At 47.1% G+C, this 16,789-nt stretch overlaps 1 protein-coding gene across 3 annotated transcripts in view; it reads left to right on the forward strand.

The window, feature by feature from the left end:
- The window catches only part of MRAS (muscle RAS oncogene homolog), a 64,104-nt gene that overhangs the window by 10,192 nt on the left and 37,123 nt on the right, over positions 1–16,789 (forward strand). The window contains exon 2 of one of the 3 annotated variants that reach the window (XM_075933062.2): positions 7,207–7,316. The exons of the other annotated variants lie outside the window; for them this stretch is intronic. The gene's annotated coding sequence lies outside the window, so the exon portion shown is untranslated. The remainder of the gene's footprint in view (positions 1–7,206; positions 7,317–16,789) is intronic. 3 annotated transcript variants of the gene reach the window in all.

Here is a 16,789-nt window from a genome sequence, read left to right on the forward strand (position 1 = left end):
GTGCCCATTCTTTAACTTGCTGAAACAGCTGCTGTGGAGCTTGCTCATGGTTAATTATCCATAACCCTGGTTGGAAGACATATGGAACCTTCTTAAGCTACTTCGAAGAGACAAGCATGATGATTGATGTCTCAGCCCGCCTCGCAGACAGAGCGAAAGCAAGAGTGTCTCCAAAGACCACCAGAGTGATGGCTTCCCAGAGCTTGAAAATGGATCTGTGTTTTAGAAGAGCCGTTGGTGCCGTTACTCACTGCGCCACTTCTTTGGCGGAACAGCGCGGTGGGGTTGTGCCTACGAAAGCTCGTGATCCTTACATGTTTTGTTGGACTCTACAGTGCTGCTAGACTATTCGTTGTTTTTTAATTCTCAAATCATCAGTCCAAAATGGAAAACAACATACGTGCCACAGTCCCACAGAGTTCAAAAATTAAATTTAAATTAATGGAGATTGCCTATCTCCTAGGACTGGAAGGGACCTTGTAAGGTCATCGAGTCCAGTCCCCTGCCTTCACAGCAGGACCAAGTACCACCCCTGATGAATTTTTGCCCCAAAGCCCTAAATGGCCTCCACAAGGATTGAACTCACAACCCTGGGAGCTATCTCTCCCCCCTGTTCAGTACACCTGGTTGCATACATAAGACTTTCCTTGTCTTACAATGTCTAGCTCAGTGTTTCTCAACCAGCTGTACGAGTACCCTTAGGGGTACTTGAGAGAAGTCTGGGAGGTATGTCACCACAACTGAAATTTGGAGAAAACTGAATTTTTGAGTTAAGTTTTACAGCACTTTATTATTTTTGTACTTTTTTACATCCCAAAATTTCATTGCCCGGCTACGATTAAGTTGTTTAAACAAATGTGTTGCAATGGTAGAAAAAAAAATTGTGTGTCTGAAAACTGTAGGTACTGGGGGTACTTATATTTTTTCTTTTTTCTTTTTTTTTTTTTAAAGGGGTACTTTATAAAAAAAAAAAAAAGGTTGAGAAACACTGGTCTAGCTGCTGCTGGAGTAGCTCAGTTTGGAGTGTGTTAGAGTGACGATCTGAAGTTCCCTTGTTCAATGCCAGGCTTTGGCACAGCTCTTTCTCCATGACCTCAGACAGGATTTTAAAAAATTGCCTAGAGAGGTTGTGGAATCTCCATCACTGGAGATATTTAAGAGCAGGTTAGATACACACCTGTTAGGGATGATCTAGTTGGTGCTTGGTCTTGCCATGAAGGCAGGGGACTGGACTCGATGCCCTCTCGAGGTCCCTTCCAGTTCTAACATTCTATGATTTCTTTAATACTAATCTCTCTCTTTGGGACTGACTTGGCCTCCATTACTATAGCTCTGAGCACTTGACAATCTTGAACGCGTTTATCCCCCCACACCCTGTAAGATAGGGAACTGCTACTATTCTCATTTTTTAGAGCTGGGGAACCTAGACAAGCAAGCCTGCCGACAGGGGGCAAAAAGAGGAAATGTCCTGGGGCATTCAAAGGCTGCCACCCTGGCCCCTTTTGAATTGCCACAGGAGTGTCCCTCTGCACGGGGGTATGCACCGTGGTCCAGGCAGCGCTGAGAGGTGGCTGTTCTTGCCCCGCCCCTTCCATCTGAGGCTCAGCCCCTTCTGGAGGTGCAGAATCACCCCCTCCTCCCACCATACACACACACCTTGCCCCAGGGCCTGAGGTAGCTTTCGACCCCACTGGAGACACACTACAGGTGTGTCTACAGTATTGTTAAAAAAAACAGAAGCTGAGCCACCTGGTTCGAGCTTTAGGGCTCTCAAATAGCAGTCTCCATGTCCAGGCGCTGAGACTCCAGGAGGGAGAGGGTCTGTGATCCGCAGTATGCGGGAGGCCAGACTGCATGATCGCGACGGTCCCTCCCGGCCTTACGTGGGAGTCTGTGCAGCTTCTTACTCTTTGCACAGCCTGGTGAAACTGGTTGCACCTTTGGGATGTGATTGGTGAAACAGCCGGACAGTTTCTGCCTGGTCCTTCCTTCGCTAATGTCCCTGCCAATCCATTTTTCCCTATCTTTCACATGTGGAAAGTGAAATAAGCTAGCGTGACGCGATAAAGAACCAAAGAAGATCAGTTAGATCCATAGCACGAAGTCTACCCTTGTGGCTATGTCCATGTAGCAGATGGGGAGGGCGGGGAAATTGCCAGCTCAGGTAGACCTATCCCGAAGCGAGCAGACTAACCACAGCAGCGGGGCACACAGGGCGTCTCCAGCTAGCTGGAGGTCCAAGGTACATGCCTGGGCAACTGGCCTGAGCCATGGCAGCCACAGGGCTATTTTCAGCACCCGTGTGTCTGCCTGAGGTGGGAACGGCACTCCCAGCTGCCATGTAAACACGCCCTGGATGAGAAAAGCAAAGCAGACTTACGTTGTAGGGTGTCTCTATCCCAATATGCTCTGCAGACTTGGAGGCAAATAACAAAGGGAGAGAGACACTAGGATGTAAAAGCAAAGGAGAAATTGTTCTGGATGAAGGGTCCAGGCAGGCGGGGGGCAAAGGGAGCAGCTGCCCCAGGACTTGGGGTCTGCTAGGGCTGCTGCTATCTGGCCATATGGAGCCTAGCCCCCAGCTTGCCCCTTCTGGCCGAGGCCCTGCCCCTTTCAGGAGGGCCCGGAGCCACATCCCGCCCCACCTCCACCTTTCCCAGGGGCCCAGCATTTCTGTCCTCAGCCGTGGAAGGGTCTGTTCCCTTACGCGTTGGGAAGAAGAATTCCTTCCCCTGCAGAAATCACGGGGTGGAATTCTCGGGCGTGTGTCATGCAGGAGGTCAAATGAGATGACTGTAACGGTCCCGTCTGGCCTTTGAAATCTATGAGGCAGAGAGATAAAGCATGATGGTGCCAGATGACATGCGCTTGGGGAGACTTACAGAGAGAGATGAAGTGCCGGGATGAACCGTGGGGAACGGAGAGATGAGGTAGTCGGAGCAAGCAATCTTGGAAAGAGCTTTTAAAACCAAGAGCTGGGGGATGGAGGAGGAAGAGGCAGGGGTTGTACATATGCCATTCATAGGAAATACTAACATTTCAGGGAAACAATTGCTCATGTTGACCAGGCTCTTGAAATGAATGGGGAGCCGCTGGGGTTGTTCGAGAGTTGGAGCTGAGAAGTGTGACTGTAATATTAAATAATAATGCGTAGCTCTTATGTAATCCTTTTCATCAGCAGCTCTCAAAGCATTTTATGAAGGAGGTCAGGATCGTGATCTCCATTTTAGAAATGGGGAAACTGAGGCACGGGGAGCCTGACTTGCACATAATCTAGCCCAGGCGCACATATAAATGTCTAACACATCTGATGTGAAAGACACCTTTTGATGCCATTTTAAAAAAAATACTTCCTGATAGCTGAGACTGGGACTATGGGAAGTTGGATAATCAGATGATTATGAGCGACAGCAAATTATTTCTGGGTTACTATGCACTGTTTAGAAGCCACTGAACCAAAAAGCTTTTTGTTTGTTTTATTTTGTTTTTTGGTAGTTTTAAATATGGGGACATTGGCACAGGGGGCCAGAACTGATTGACTGAATTGTCATTTCCCCCGTTCTTAAGACTGGGCGTGTACTGAATTCAGGCAGTGCTTACGTGTGGTAAAAGGACATGGACCCAAAAATGCTGAGGATTGCAGTGGTTAAACTGAAACATGCTGTGGTAGGAAACAGTCCTGTCCCTTAGCAGCCCTGATTCTCCCCCCCCCCCCCCCCCCCCCCCCCCGGCCCAAGTTTTTAAAAGGCAACTGGAATCTGTAACCGTCTGTATTATGCTTCTTTGCTTTTTTTAATAAAGAGAATTTTATATCCAGACACTTGTCAAGACATTGTCAAGTTAGCTTATGTTTTACTGCTCACACGGTCAAGGTAAAATATAGCACTGTTTACAAAGCTTTCTCCACTGATAAGATCTGGACTGAAGCTGATCTTGGCTGTGTCCTTGAGACTATGTCAAAGCATGCATTCTCTCTCACTCTCACTGTGTCAAAACTTTTGCTTATGCCAAGATTTAGCTTATGCCAAGATTTAGCTTGGAAAGAACACAGATAAGATCCTTACCTAGAGAAACACCTCATGTCAAATGATGGAAGTCAAGACACGTCACTGCTAAAAGGTGTTTGATTTTTTTTTTCCCCAGTGGGATAACTAATGCACATTAGTGATCTCATTGTAAAGTTCTACTGAAGACAAAGGACATTTACATTTTTACTGAGATAGCTACAAAAGATCAACATTATACACGGCTGCATGGTTGTCCTCATTTAATTGACCTCGTAACAAAACTCCAGATGCTTTGGCTCTACTAGGATTTTACAGTGAAATAACTAACAAGTTTGTTATTCTGTGGGGAAAAAATCTTTTTTATGAAGTGAAGACAAAGTTCAGATGAAACATTCCACTGAGGAGATCACCACAAATACTTAAAACTCATGAGAATCAAAGCAATGAAACTTGTTTAGAAGAGGACTACTTGCTTATTCAGTAAGGCTGTGTCTACACTGGGCCACTTATTCCGGAAAAGCAGCCGCTTTTCCGGAATAAGCTGCAAACTGTCTACACTGGCCCCTTGAATTTCTGGAAAAGCACTGACGATCTACTGTAAGAAATCAGCTGCTTTTCTGGAAAAACTATGCTGCTCCCGCTCGGGCAAAAGTCTTTTTCCGGAAAACTGTTCCGGAAAAGGGCCAGTGTAGACAGCACAGTAGTCTTTTCTGCAAAAAAGCCCCGATTGCGAAAATGACGATCGGGGCTTTTTTCCGGAAAAGCGGGACTACATTGGCCACGGACGCTTTTCCGGAAAAAGGGCTTTTCCGGAAAAGCATCCTGCCAATATAGACGCTCTTTTTCCGGAAATACTTATAACGGAAAACTGTTCCGTTTTAAGCATTTCCGGAAAAAGGTGCCAGTGTAGACGTAGCCCAAGTGTGAATTGCATTGGAAGAAGACGAGGATGTGGGTGACTTACGAAAGACTTTAGTAGTCTGGGATACCCATTCACCTTTGACTCCTTGGATAAGGTCACTGAATGTGGGGAGGGAGCCAATGGGATATATTTTTAAATGTAGAATACCTATTTTTGTTCTGTCCGGTTCTGCTTTTCTCATGGTAATGCTACCAGTTTCTTAAGCAGTGCCTGACACATTTGGTTAAATGAAGGTGAATCCCATTGCTGTGAGTCATGCATGTGGACGATATGTTGCGTATACAATCCTTCAGTGATGCCACTGCCTTCTAAGGCATGTAAATGTGGAGAGGCCCAAATCAGGATGACTCTGTCCTGTCAACTTTGTGTTTATTGCTGCTTTAACAACCGAGCTTCAGAACTTTTACAAAGGCCACTGTCACCGCTAATAAAGTCTACGGTTTGTTTTCCTGTGTGGAAACAGCATCTTTACTGTCCACACAAAGTAGTTAGGTCTTTGGGTTTTTCAAACTTGCATAACAGAGCTGCCCCTTTCATAAGTGCTGGAACTAGGGATGCTGGGGTTACTACAACACTCCCGGCTTGAAGAGAATTCCATTATAAATAGGGTTTCCAGGTGGGTTCAACAACACTCACTATGAAAATTATTCCAGCACCCTGACCTTTTTGATTAGCTGCATGTAACTAGGTAGCTAGATCAGAAGGAAGAATGGGGTCAGCATTCCCGGGATCTGAACTTGTGTCTTTGTGAAATTAACTTATGCCAATCTGATTGTTAGGTCACATCTCCACTTGCCATGCCAGAGACCCATCTTCCGATGTTCGATTTAGTGGGTCTAGTAAAGACCCGCTAAATCAAATGCTGAAGGCACCCCTGTTTGGTGCCAGTACTCCTCAAATCATGAGGAGTAAGGGGAGTCAACAGGAGCATTTCTCCTGTCGACCTTCCACTGTGAAAACAGCGCCAAGCTTGGCTTAAGCAGTGGTCCCCAACCTTTTGGGGCTGCCGGGTGCCCGGGGGCGGGGCCGCTCACATGCCGGGCACCCAGGGGCAGGGCCACACGTGTGCCCGGGGGCAGGGCCACACGTGTGCCCGGGGACAGGACCACCCATATGCTGTGCACCTGATGCCGGCGCTACCGATGTGCCGCACTCCCGGGGCTGGCGCCACTCCTGTGCCGTGCGCCCAGGGGCGGGGCCGCGCATCCAGGAGCCAGCAGGACCCATGCATCACGTGCCCAGGGACGGCGCCACTCCTGTGCCACGCGCCCAAGGGTGGGGCCACCCATACGCCGCATGCCCGGGGCCGACAGCCCATGCGCCGTGCACCCGGGGGCGGGGCCAGCGCTGCCCCTGTGCCGTGTGCCCAGGCTGTTGCTGCCCATACGCCACATGCCCGGGGCAGGGCCACCTAAACGCCCATGTGCTGCGTGCCCGGGGCACCGCCGCCCCTATGCCGAGCACCCAGGGGCCGGCACCGTCCATGCGCCGTGCACCCAGGGGTGGGGCCAGCCCCGATCACTTGGCGGGCACATAGAAATGGCCCGGCAGGACCATGGCGCCCGCGGGCACTGCGTTGGGGACCACTGGCTTAATGTATGTCCGCTCCAACTATGTAAATAAATATGTATGGTGCTGGAGTGGACATACTTTAAGCCACGCTTGGCATTTATTCATGTAGCTGGAGTTGCGTCCCTTAAGCTGAATTTCCAGATCTAGTATAGAATAGGGATGTTAGACATTGGGTGATTGAATAGTTGAGTAACGGCAGGAATTCTTATCAATTACTCGAGTATTCTATAGTCCCTGGGGGCAAGGCCAGCAGCCAGTGCACTCCAGCCCCACTCCTGGGGAGCCCCCTGCTACCGCACACTGCTGCCTCTGTATCGGAGGCAGCAGCACGAGGTGCCAGGCAGGAACTGGTCCGCAAGGGGAGCCAGTTTAAAAAACAGCTCCCTGCACAGATCGACTGCCTGCCACCCCATGCTGCTGCCTCTGATAGAGGCAGCAGCATGGGGTGGCAGCAGCCCCTGTCTACAGGTGGTCCGAGCTGATACAGAGATAACAAGTTGGAGGAGGGGGAATGCGTGCAGCATCCAGGGGGGACGAACACTTCTGAGACAAGTGATTTTTGTAGTATGCAAAACTAACGGGACAATCACAACTTGGACTGCTTTACAGGGCAAAAGCAGAAGTGGAGTGTTTAGTGTGAAAGAGGCTTTGTGGCTGTGAGAACAGAGGGGGTTCTTCAGATGAGACTTTTTTTTTTGCTTGCAGCTTTAAGAAAAATCTCTGAAGTGGTTATGTAAGTGAGGCTGTTTGGAGCTGTGCTGCAGTTTGTCGACTCCCACGTGTTCCGGGCTGAATCGGGAATGTCAGTGCTTTAGGTGAGCACAAGAGACTGTATTGTGTTTCAGGATAATATAAGCCTAGAGTAATTCACTGAGTGGAATGCTCCAAATTCACTCGCTGATTGTTAAAACCATAATACCTGCCAAACCGCCAAGTATAATGAAAGTGTTAACAGACGCATATAAAAAGTAGTGCGATGCGACAAATGGTTTGAGCAATTCTGCTTAAGCCGCGTGGTCTGGATAGCATTAAGAGGAGTGGCCTGGTTGTAACCTCAAGTTTCTGCTCGTTGGATTTTTTTATTTTCTTTACTGGCACTGTATTCCCTCTACAAATCAGTCCTGTTGGGTGTATTTCTAAGGTGTATTAATCTTGGACTTCTGTTTGTCTCTTGTCAGGATACCCAAGGTTTCTAGTCTGCTGCTGTTCGTTGTAGCCATGTTTGCCTCCAGGATATGAGAGAGGCAACTTGGGTGAGGTAATATCTTTTATAGGATCAGCTTCTGTTGGTGAAAGAAACAAGCTTTCAAGCTCCGTGGAGCTCTGAAGCTTGTCTCTTTCACCACTAGAAATTGGTTCAGTGAAAGATATTGTCTCCCCTGTTCCATAAAAGTCATTTAAATGGAGAACTCGGAATAATGCATTAGCGAGAAAATACAAACATGGTGCAATCCCCAATTATTGACCTTGTTCAGAAAGAGTCGTTCAAACTCTTGTGGATAAGGGAGAAGCGGTGGATGTCATATACCTAGACTTTAGTAAGGCATTTGATACGGTCTCGCATGATATTCTTATTGATAAACTAGGCAAATATAACTTAGATAGGGCCACGATAAGGTGGGTGCATAATTGGCTGGATAACCGTAGTCAGAGAGTTGTTGTTAGCGGTTCTAAATCCTGCTGGAAAGGGATAGCAAGTGGAGTTCCTCAAGGGTCTGTTTTGGGACCCGTACTGTTCAATATCTTCATCAATGATGTAGATATTGGGATAGAGAGTACGCTTATTAAGTTTGCAGATGATACCAAACTGGGTGGGGTTGCAACTTCTTTGGAGGATAGGGACATAATTCAAAATGACCTTAGAAAGTTAGAGAAATGGTCAGAGGTAAACAGGATGAGGTTTAATAAAGAGAAATGCAAAGTGCTCCACTTAGGAAGGAACAATCAGTTCCATACATACAAGATGGGAAGCGACTGTCTAGGAAGGAGCATGGCGGAAAGGGATCTAGGGGTCATAGTGGACCACAAGTTGAATATGAGTCAACAGTGTGATGCTGTTGCAAAAAAAGCAAATATGATTCTAGGTTGTATCAACAGGTGTGTTGTAAGCAAAACTCGTGAAGTCATTCTGCCGCTCTACTCTGCACTAGTTAGGCCTCAGCTGGAGTACTGTGTCCAGTTCTGGGCGCCACATTTCAAGAAAGATGTGGAGAAATTGGAAAGGGTACAGAGAAGAGCGACAAGAATGATTAAAGGTTTAGAGAACATGACCTATGAAGCCAGGCTTCATGAACTGGGCTTGTTTAGTTTGGAAAAAAGAAGATTAAGGGGGGACATGATAGCGGTTTTCAAATATCTAAAAGGGTGTCACAAGGAGGAAGGTGAAAATTTGTTCCTCTTGGTTTCTGAGGACAGGACAAGGAGTAATGGGCTTAAAGTGCAGCAGGGGAGGTTTAGATTGGACATTAGGAAAAAATTCCTAACTGTCAGGGTGCTCAAATATTGGAATAAATTGCCAAGGGAGGTGGTAGAATCTCCCTCTCTGGAGATATTTAAGAGCAGGTTAGATAGACATCTGTCAGGGATGGTGTAGACGGAGCTTGATCCTGCCTTGAGGGCGGGGGGCTGGACTCGATGACCTCTTGAGGTCCCTTCCAGTCCTATTATTCTATGATTCTATGATTCTATGAAACTAGGGGAAAATCTGTCCACCCTTGTAGATATAAGTCTCTTCTTGCAGGTGTCCCTAACTTCGAGCGCACAAGGCAAGCGAGAAGACCAGGGTTGCATATTATAAACTCAGTTGAAGTCAGTTTGACAAATAAGCTGCTGCTGCAGTAGCACCTACTAAATGACCATCAAGGCAGAATCACCACCACACAGACACATCCCACGCCACTAGGGGCCCTGCTCAATCTGGAAGGGGGTACAAAGGCAGAAGCCGGATGGTAGCCATCATTCACAGAGGCTACCCACTGTTTCCAGGGCTTAGCCAGGGTCAGGAACAAGGGACTGCTGAGTTCCCCAGCTCTCTGCCAGCATTCTCCAGGGCAGCATTTCTTAAACTGTGTTCCACGGCACAGCAGTGTGCCGTGAGGCAGTCGGAGGTATGCCGCAGAGAGCAACAGTTCAAAATGGCTGCCCTTAAAGAGGCAGGTGAGCTTTTTTTTTTTTTTTTTTTTTACGCTCAATAACTTCCCCCAGGACACCGCCCCCCCTTTTTTTCCTCAACAAAAAATCCTTAGTTTCCTCATTTTAAAAAAAAATATTGTTCGGTGTTCCTCGGTCTTAAAAAGTTTAAGAAACACTGCTCTAGGGGAACATGTAGGCTGAAGAGACATCTGATGATAAAAATGCAAGTGCCTAGAAAACAGAACTAAAAACTGTATGGAAGATCACAGCAGTCAAATGCTATGAAAATAGCCATGTGTACACCCAGAATACGGGGAAATCCCCAGGCCCAAAGTCAACAGTTAAACCATACATAGATTCTGACTACTTTCAAACTCACCTATCAGTTAGGTGTTTACAAAGGTTAGGGACAATTCTGCCCCAGTTCAGGCTCTTGCACTGCCCAGCAGTGCAAGGGTGGTGGCGGGGAAGGATTAAGAGCATCTCCTTGGTTCAGGAGAACTGTATAGTCAATAATATTAGCAGCCCTATGCGTCCCCTCCTTCCAGCCCTTGCCTCACCAAATCTTGGACTCCGCGCAGTTCACCTCTCTCTCATGTCCTCAGCGTGCAAGGGGGAAGGGAGCGCCTTGGTGTGCAGCTGCCGTTAACTTTTTGCAGTCATGAAAGGGCGTGCAAAACTGGTGCACAAGAGTCCTCCTCAGTCCCCAGGCCATACGGCAGCAATGCTGCCAATGGGTAAAAGGCATTTCAGTTCAGTTAGATGTTTGAGCATGTGGAGCAGGAATGCAAATGAAAGACGCCAGGAGAGGGCATTCCAGGCTGTCAGGGCTGTTCCCCACTCTGGTACTCCGAGTGTAGAAGGTGGGGGCTCCCAAAGACTTTAAATACCTTGCTCTGCTTACAAAAAAACTCCCCAGAGTCGCAAATGCACTGGCTCTAAGGGGGGAAAAAACTCGAAAGCTGCCACCATCAAGTGATGTCATCCTAAAAAACAGCAAGGAACACTTGAATTCCTTCGCATAGGGTATCCCAAGTTCTTTTGCTCCCAAAGAGCTTTAAAAAATAAAAGAGAGAAACAAGCTGCAGTCTCAGGTAGACCAGTCTTAGGCAGGCAAAAACTCACATAGCCGTTCCGTCCCCCTTCCCCCCCCCATTACTGTTCAGCTCACAAGAATCAAATCAGCCCCTTGAAAAAATTATCTTTATTAACAAACAAAAGACGTGCTTGATAAAGCATACTTGGTTGCTAGGTGTACAGAGCAACTAAGTAAAACAAATTAAAACAGAGAAAATCGCTAGGGACAAATATTAGGGTATGTCTACACTTGCACCCTATTTTGAAATAGGGATGCAAATGAACACATTCGAAATGGCAAATGATGCCGGGATTTAAATATCCCACGCTTCATTTGCATAATTTGACCAGGAACACCTCTCCAGATGGGTATGTAGCCAAGGGAAAAGGAGGAGCAAGTCAGGGGGTCTTGACAGCCCATCCTGGGATTGTATCTATTGTTCCAGATAATAAACATGCAATTTTAAAAAAATGTAGGACATAGGTGTAAAGCCGACAGACCCGGGTTAGGATTGAATCTGCGACGTTAGGAAGCTAAAACCATATTCCTCTACTGCATGCACTAAAAGCCAACTATCTCTTAGCTAAGGCTGTAGAGCAGACTTCACTGTCCCTTACCCAATGGTCTCAGTCCTCTGATTACTAAGATATACTTGCATGCCTTTGCTGCTCACTGGGCTATGTGAATTCCCTATCCCCAACAGAAGGCACCTCTATCTGCTCTTTCCTTCCTTGCAACACTGGCTAATGCCAGATAGGTTCTTCCAGACAAATCCTTTGCCATGAGTAAGCAGCATTGGCTGTTGCCTTCTTACCCATCAATCACTGCATTGCTTCTGTCACTGCTGGTTGTCTGGAAGAAGCTGGCTTGGATTGACACCCTCTTCTAGAGCTCTACCAGTCTCCCTTGGATTCACATGAGAGCCACAGAGGGAAGGCCAGTGGTGGCCAAAGCTTTGATGTTCTGCATGGCCATGCAAAAGACAGAGGGTGAAATCCTGGCTCCACTGATGTTAATGGCAAAATGCCCCCTGGTGTGAGTGGGGTTAGGATTTCATCCAGAGCTTTTATGTGCTCAAATCTCTATGGGATTTGAGGATTATATGGATGTTAAACGGGAGGAGCGGGGAAGGGAGGAATGTGAGATCAGCAAGAAAAGTGCTCCCACCGCTACATGAGGGTGGCCAACTTCCCCGACTGTTCACCTTTCTCGGTAACGGTGTCCAATCCAGGAGAGTTGGCGACCCTACTCTACACACAGGCCACTGGCATGCCGAGTCGCTAGTCATTGTTACGCAGACCAGCATGAGTACCATGTGCAGTCCTGACTTGGCACTTCTGGCCTTCCAAGGCTTTTACTAGCACTTACACTCCAGCGGGGCTCAAATGACTTGTGGTTTGGGGGGTTGCGCCGTGTTTGAGCTCCGCATTGAGCAGTTCAGTGGCTGCCAAGAAAAGGGCTCGTTTGACAAGCCACAGTGAGGGCCTGGTTTGAAGTCCAGTGGAAAGATTCCCATTTACTTAAAGGTAGGCTGGGATGAGATCCTAAAGGAGCAAATCTCTCCGCATACTCTCAAGGTCCATTGTCTTCTGAGGTGAATGGACTCTTGTCTCGCCACATGCATCTTGGGTGGGGGAAGGGAGAGCTGAAGTGGAGACCAGAGATTTGGGACACCATACAATATCTGCACCTCTGGCTGGGAAAAGTGAATTTATGCAAAGCAACACTTGTTGGATCCATAGGGGCAGAGTGTGTTACTGGGCTCCATCTGAAACACTAGTTCCTGCTCCATCTCCTTCTACAAGACCTTCTTATCCTCATAGTCTCCATCTCAGAGATTTCTACCTCTCTTCCAGATGTGCAAGTTATTAAGGTCTGCCTGACATCTTCCACGTCTGTCTTTGCACAGAAGTCCATTACCCTATGGCCAGCACTTGCTATTACTTTAGAGTCTCTTAGATTTATTTAGAAGAGTAGGCGAAGTAGCCGCCAATGGTGGATATTGAGGGGTTTATAGGTGTGTCAGCAAGCTCTGATGTGTAAGAGGGAAGCTGCCCATTTCCAGGAATTGTACTAACAGGAAGGGCAGTCATTGGAATTCCAAGTCATTTCCTCCTATGCAGATTTGTTCTTTCTATTATCTCTCTATGGGCAGGGCAGGCGAACATCTCTGATTTCTTACAGCGTCTTTAGTTCAGCTTCAGTATTTCCATGATAACATAATACAAGCATCTCGGGTTCCAGTGGTAAGGAATTGAAGAGCTTTCTGTCATGCCTTTCCATCTCTGATAGGGCTTTTGATCAGAAAAAAGAGTGAGGGAAGTGAGTTTCCATGTTTTATATAAATGTACAAGAGTAGAAGAGATCCATTTTCCTCAAAACTTGGTCTACTGTAACATGCAGGGAGTTTTTCCTTCCATCTCTGATGCACAGTTCAGAACAGTTTTCAGTAGAAACAGTCCCAAATAAGAAGTCATTTAGTTCTAACAAAGGCCAAGTGTATGCCGAGACGGTACTTGTTTAGTTTTCAGTTTAGCCCTCCAGTGCCACCAGAAACATTCCTAGAAAACTGCTGAGTTGTTGGGGGTTTTTTAATTAGAGAGATGAGCCAAAGCTGTGACTTAGTTGCCTAACAAATGTGAGCACCCACATATAAAAATGTTGTCCTGTTGTCCCCAGGGTCTGGAAAGATCTGTCTAGATTCTGAGACTTCTCAAAATTCTTCTACGCATATTTTCTTGCATATTACAGCTAAAAGGAAAAAAGTGCTTCGGATTAAAGACCCGGTACTTGAAGGAAGAGTTAATACCAGTTGACACTTGTCAGAGGACTGACACTTTCTGCCCTGCATTGGACATGTGTCAGAAGATTGACGGACTGGGCACACTCTCTTACGTAAATATAGCTAAGCATTCAGATCTGGTTTGGCCCAGAGCTGTTTGTGACAAGTTCAGTACTGTCATAGGGGCTCCGGCTGCCAGTTATCACTTCAGAATTTGTGGTAGAAAGAGGGGAAACCAAGAGAGAAACGCCTACTCGAGTAATTTTCTCGATGTGGTGTGGGTGGGAGTGGCTATTATTTGTTCAGGCTATAATTTTGTGTTTCCCAAAATAACTACTAAGTGCTCATCATGCATCAGCTGCCTTTTGTGTGAATTTCAAGTGTGTTACAGCCCTGGTGAGGCTTCTCTTACAGTAAATCTGGGAGGTGGTGTGATCTTTTGTCCAACCAGAGGCAGAAAGGTTGAGCTGGCACAGAAAGGGACTGGGGCTCAGGATGAGGACATGAAAGGGCAGGACACGTCCTCACGGAACGATAGGCCAAAGAGCTGTGATTCCATCCCAACAATTATGTTTGAACCAAGCTCAAGCTTTTAAATCTAGTCCATTGATGATCTTTATTGATGGGGATAATTTTGGGGATTACCAGAAGGGAACACCATCTACTGGAAGGCATGGGATGCATAGTCCTAGGGATGGGGGTTCCACGGCCACCACCCCCAAAAGAAAACAACGGGTGGTGGTGGTAGGGGACTCCCTCCTAAGAGGGATTGAGCCATCCATCTGCCGTCCGGACCTGGAATCTTGAGAGGTGTGCTGCTAACCGGGAGCTCGCATTCAGGATGTGACTGAGAGGCTTATCAAACTAATCAAACCTTCGGCTCGCTACCCCTTCCTGCTTCTCCATGTGGGAACTAACGATACGGCCAAGAATGACCTTGAGCGGGTTACTGCGGATTATGTAGCACTGGGAAGAAGGATCCAAGAATTCGGAGTGCAAGTGGTGTTCTCGCCCATCCTCCCTGTTGAAGGGAAAGGACTGGACAGGGATCATCAAATTGAGGACGTAAATGCGTGGTTGCCTAGGTGCTGTCGCAGAGAGGGCTTTGGTTTCTTCAACCATGGGACTCTGTTCCGGGCACAAGGATTGTTAGGAAGAGATGGGATCCACCTAACCAAGAGAGGAAGGAGCATCTTTGCGGGCAGTGGGAGTGGGAAAGTCGGATACCAGGAAGAAATGCAGAGAGGAATGAGCAAGAAAGGAGGACCCCTGATTCAAATGGAGAAGATAGGGCGATCAACTGGTTACTGAGGTGTTTGTACACTAATGCGAGGAAGCCTGGGCAACAAACAGGAAGAACTGGAGGCCCTGGTCCAGTCCAAGAAATATGATTTAATTGGGATAACAGAGACTTGGTGGGATGACTCGCATGACTGGAGCGCTGTCATGGAAGGGCATAGACTGTTCAGGAAGAACAGGCAGGGGAGAAAAGGAGGAAGAGTTGCACTATATGTAAGAGAGCACTATGATTGCTCTGAACACCCGTATAAAGAGGGAGAAAACTTGTTGAGTGTCTACAGGTTAAGTTTAAAGGAGCAAACAACAACAGTGATGTTGTGGTTGGTGTCTGCTACAGGCACCGAATCAGGTGGATGAGGTAGATGAGGCTTTCTTCGGACAATTGAAAGAAGCTTCCGGATCGCAGGCCCTGGTTCTCGTGGGGGACTTTAATCACCCTGACATCTGTTGGGAAACCAATACGGCAGTACACAGGCAATCCAGGAAGTTTTTGGAGAATGTTAGGGATAACTTTTTGACACAAGTGCTGAAGGATCCGACCAGGGGCCGTGTGCAACTTGACCTTCTGCTCACAAACAGGGAGGAACTAATAGGGGACGTAGAAGTGGGTGACAACCTGGGAAGCAGTGATCATGAGATGGTAGATTTCAGGATCCTGACCAAAGGAAGAAAAGAGAGTAGTAAAATACACACCTTGGACTTCAAAAAAGCAGATTTTGACTTCTTCAGAGATCTGATGGGCAGAATCCCCTGGGATGCTAACATGAAGGGGAAGGAGTCGAGGACAACTAGCAGTATTTTAAATGAGCCTTATTGAAGGCACAGAAACAAACCATCCAGATGCATAGCAAGAGAGACAAACATGGTAGGAAACCGGATTGGCTTATAGGGGAAATCCTTGGTGAACTTAAGCACAAAAAGGAAGCTTACAAAGAGTGGAAACTTGGACAAATGACCAGGGAGGGGTTTAAATGTATAGCTCAAGAATGCCTGGGGGTTATCAGGAAGGCGAAAGCGCAAATGGAATTGCGACTGGCTAAGGATGTGAAGGATAACAAGAAAGGTTTCTACAGGCATGTTAACAAGAAGAAGGTGATCAGAGAGGGTGTACAGCCCCTACTGGATGAAGGAGGTAACCTAGTGACAGATGATGTGGGGAAAGCTGAAGTACTCAATGCTTTCTCTGTCTCTGTATTCACGGACAAGGTGGGTTCCCAGACTAATGCGCTAAGTGACGCAAGATGGGATGAAGACGGACAGCCCTTGGTGGGTAAAGAACATGTTAGGAACTATTTAGAAAAGCTAACAGTACACAAATCCATGGGTCCGGACTTAATGCATCCGAGGGTACTGAGGGAGTTGGCAAATGTCATTGAGGAGCCTTTGGCCATTATCTTTGAAAAGTTGTGGCGATCGGGAAAAATCCTGGATGACTGGAAAAAGGCAAATGTAGTGCCCATCTTCAAAAAAGGGAAGAAGGACGATCCAGGGAACTATAGGCCAGTCAGTCTTACCTCGGTTCCTGGAAAAATCATGGAAGGGATCCTTAAGGAATCCATTTTGAGGCATTTGGATGAGAGGAAAGTGATTAGGAATAGTCAGCATGGATTCACAAAGGGAAAGTCGTGCCTGACCAATCTGATTAGCTTCTATGATGAGGTAACGGGCTCTGTGGACATGGGAAAGTCAGTGGATGTGATATACCTTGACTTTAGCAAGGCTTTTGATACGGTGTCCCACAATACTCTAGCCAGCAAGTTAAGGGAATGTGGATTGGATAAATGGACAGTGAGATGGCTAGAAGGCCGGGCCCAGTGGGTAGTGATCAACAGCTTGATGTCAGGATGGCAGTCGGTTTCTAGCAGAGTGCCCCACGGTTCGGTTCTAGGACCGGTTTTGTTCAATATCTTTATTAATGACTTGGATGAGGGGATGGATTGCACCCTCAGCTAGTTTGCAGATGACACTAAGCTAGGGGGAGAAGTAGATACGCTTGA

Source organism: Pelodiscus sinensis, chromosome 7, assembly GCF_052426305.1.
Source record: "Pelodiscus sinensis isolate ZL-2025 chromosome 7, ASM5242630v1, whole genome shotgun sequence".
Lineage (NCBI taxonomy): Eukaryota > Metazoa > Chordata > Testudines > Trionychidae > Pelodiscus > Pelodiscus sinensis.